Genomic DNA, 3,100 nt, shown 5'->3' with positions numbered 1-3,100 from the left:
CCTTAGGTCTCCAAACACGGGGCACCTTTAACCCCTGATTGAGACCGCCTGAGGCACCTGCGAGCTGCGATTCAGGTCTTTGCGGGTTTTCTCCGGGCTTCCTGCTCCAGCTGCCAGCTGTCGCACGGGAGCACCGCCCTGTCAGCAGGGTTTTCGGTGTTTTTGGTCACCGTTCATGGTGCCGCCCTAGCAGTTCTGTCCAGAGTCCTGGCCCATCGCCCTCTGCTTCTGGCTGGCCCGCATGTCGGCAACCGAGCTCGCAGATACCTGCGCTGCCCCGTTTCCATCGATGGAGGACAGATTGGCAGCAGGTTCAGGTAAGAGAGGGAGCCGAGTTGTGACCCACAGACCCAGCCTCCAAGGTGGTCAGTCAAATGCAGAGTCTGTCTCTCTTTATTATAGGCCCTGGTAGGAGAAGCCGGAAAGACGACACACAAGTGAGCATCAGCTGACAAGGAGGGAAGAAAACCATGCCAGCCCAGGAAAGGTAAGGCAGTTTTGACGGGCTGACTCTTGAAATAAAATGTTTTTACTTTATTTTTTGGTTCCACCACCAAGCCATAGGCCTTGAGAGCAGCGGGCCTCAGAAAGTTGGGTTGCTGACACTTCCGTCCAAGTAGGATTCACGTCTTAGCTTCTGACGGTGTCAGACGCGAATAGGTTTTCGGTGGAGTAGTGAGGATCCTGTAAACCAGAGTTATGTCTTCTCCTACTTCCTTTTCCAAGGCAGGGAGCTCTTGAGTACAGTGGGCATTGGGAGCTTGCTGCCACTCGGGTTCAAGTTCGTTCCTTCTGTAAGTGGGCAGCTGTTCCTTCCCCCGCTCCCTGCTGGTATGTGGGGTTTCATTTCACCCCCACCCCCAATTCCTTGTGGGCACTTTGAACCTTTTTTGGGTCCTGTGAGAGCTCTGACTTCTCTGTCAGGAAAGCCTTAGTTTGTGTGGTGCCGCTTGCTTTCTTGAAACACGCCACCAGAGCAACCACTGTTCGGTTGGCTTTCTGGCATGCTGCCTCTGTCGTGGTAAACACACGCAGCAAACTTTCGGTCAGGTCAGCAGAAGCTTGGTTTATGAGAGAATGCATTCTGGACAGACTCATACACAACTGGAGAATTGTGAAGAGGTCTGACCTCGTACAAGAGGTGAGGCGAGTTCATATAGAAAAAATGACATCGTAAGCGTAGCAACGACAGATACCAATCGGCATTTGCCGTGACTTTGAACTAGTCAAGTCTTAGACGCTGACCAGGCTATTATGGGCAGGGTCATAGCGGAGTGTAATTTTCCTGAGAGATGCCATTGTCTGCCAAAGGGATTTTGGTTTCATGAGCATTTCTTAGGTTCCCGTTTGAAGTAAGACCAATCTTCTTGCTTAAGTACTTTACTGCCAATTGTAAACAAACCATTTTGCACAGGCAGCTACTCCTGTAATGCCAAACGTGAACCAGATGTAATTTCATTCCTGGATGTCTCTTATGAGGTGAAACAATTACTGGTAGCTCATGGACATTAAAGAAACAGTGCTGAAAAGGTAAATTGCTGTCTAAAGGGACGAAGGTTGAGACGCTCGAGTCAGTTTGAGGGGGAGAGTAATGAAAACGCGCTGCTGCCCGGGACAGTGACGTGCAGCAGGATCGCTGGTGTTGGAGCCCTTTAGCTGGCGGGCTGTGTCTTGTTCTTCTTACACGGAGGGCTCTAACACTACTTGGTTGAGAAAAACGCTTGCCTAAGCATTTGCAAGGTTGGTCTTAATACATCGTTCTGCCTCGTGACCAGCAGCTCTGCTGAGACGCAGAAAAAAGCCTTGGTACAGCTATACACTCGGTGCTCCCCAAAATTCATATCGTTAACTGAACTAGTCGGCTGAGGTGTCTTTTGGAACGTAGGTTACTTTTTCAGCTTTAGCTGCATGTACCAGGGCATCATTAACATAACTGTTGACTAGGTCGAAGGAGCTATTAGCATCTGTGCAACATTCTTCACTAATTACAGCACATTCATTGTAATGGGGAATAAACACCCAAGAAAAAGCTCTTCTCACTTGGAAAATAATATGGTGATTTGGTAACGGTGTGGAAATATGGTGATTTAAAAAAAGAAAGAAAATAGTGGTGATTTTGGATCTTTTTTTTTTTTGTGGAAAAACAGTGATATTTCTGTGCGGATGTTGTGTGCTGGTTTGGTACCTGTGTGATGGATAACGTATTTCTTTCCTTTATTTCGTCCCGTGTTGAAACTGGTGTGCTGATTCTGGGGTGTTTTGGGAACTTGTTTGTGGACATGCGTGGAGATGCAATGGGGTAATACTGTGTGGAAACACGGGATTTTTTCCTTTGAAACTGGCAATCTTGTGTGGTGATTTGGGGACTTTGCGTAGAAGTGTGTGTGGGAGTATGATGCTCTTTGTGGAAGACGATGAGGACATGCCCGCAGTTCAGTGGGTTTTTACCATATTCCTCATTATGCATGGAAGTATGGTGACACACGTGGGGTGATTCGGTAATATCGTGTGGCAATATTGGAACTTTTTTCTGTGAAAACTGGGGACTTTGTGCGGTCCTACTGGAACTTGGTGTGGAAATGGTGTGTGGGAATACAGGGATGTTTGCAGACAACGGTGTGCTGATTTGGGAACTGTCTCTGGAAGCGGGGTGATTTAGGAACGTTTGTGTGAAAAAAGTGTGGAAATATGGTGATTTGTTACCTTCTTAAATGTGGGAAGAAGTGTGGTGGCTTTCTTGGGTGGCAAACTGGTGATTTTGTGTTGTGTTTGGGGAACATTTGTGGCAATGTGTGGACACACACTGTGGCGGGCCAGTAGGGGGCGCTCCTGCGTTGAGCCGCCCACCTCCCTGCGCCCGACCACCTTCCAGGCTCCGAGTGCCTCCCTTGGGGGGCCTCCCGTCCGGCCGACCCCTTCCCTGGAGCACACCCGCTAGCCTGGGGGTCCCGCTGCCACCATCCAAGGCTCTGGACTCACTTCTGGCTCTGTGCACCTTGGAAAACACAGGCCTGATCGTCCAATGGGTACTAGACCCAATACAAGCACTTGGGGCACTTCCCCAAGTCAGGGGCTTATTAGGAAGCCTCCCTTAGTCCAC

General features: G+C 49.4%; 1 long non-coding RNA gene across 2 annotated transcripts in view; it reads left to right on the top strand.

Moving 5' to 3' along the window:
• Positions 1 to 3,100, top strand: part of LOC102381209 — a 55,613-nt gene that overhangs the window by 2,273 nt on the left and 50,240 nt on the right. Inside the window, exons 1-2 of one of the 2 annotated variants that reach the window (XR_001359221.2) lie at positions 7 to 317; positions 403 to 487. This is a non-coding gene — a long non-coding RNA (uncharacterized LOC102381209). Of the gene's footprint in view, positions 1 to 6; positions 318 to 402; positions 488 to 3,100 lie in introns of those variants that run through there. The other variant, XR_003092371.1, reaches the window with a different exon arrangement.

Source organism: Alligator sinensis, unplaced genomic scaffold (assembly GCF_000455745.1).
Source record: "Alligator sinensis unplaced genomic scaffold, ASM45574v1 scaffold1718_1, whole genome shotgun sequence".
NCBI classification, from domain to species: domain Eukaryota; kingdom Metazoa; phylum Chordata; order Crocodylia; family Alligatoridae; genus Alligator; species Alligator sinensis.
The sequence above is the reverse complement of the archived record's forward strand: the minus strand, read 5'-3'. Positions and strand labels throughout refer to the sequence as shown.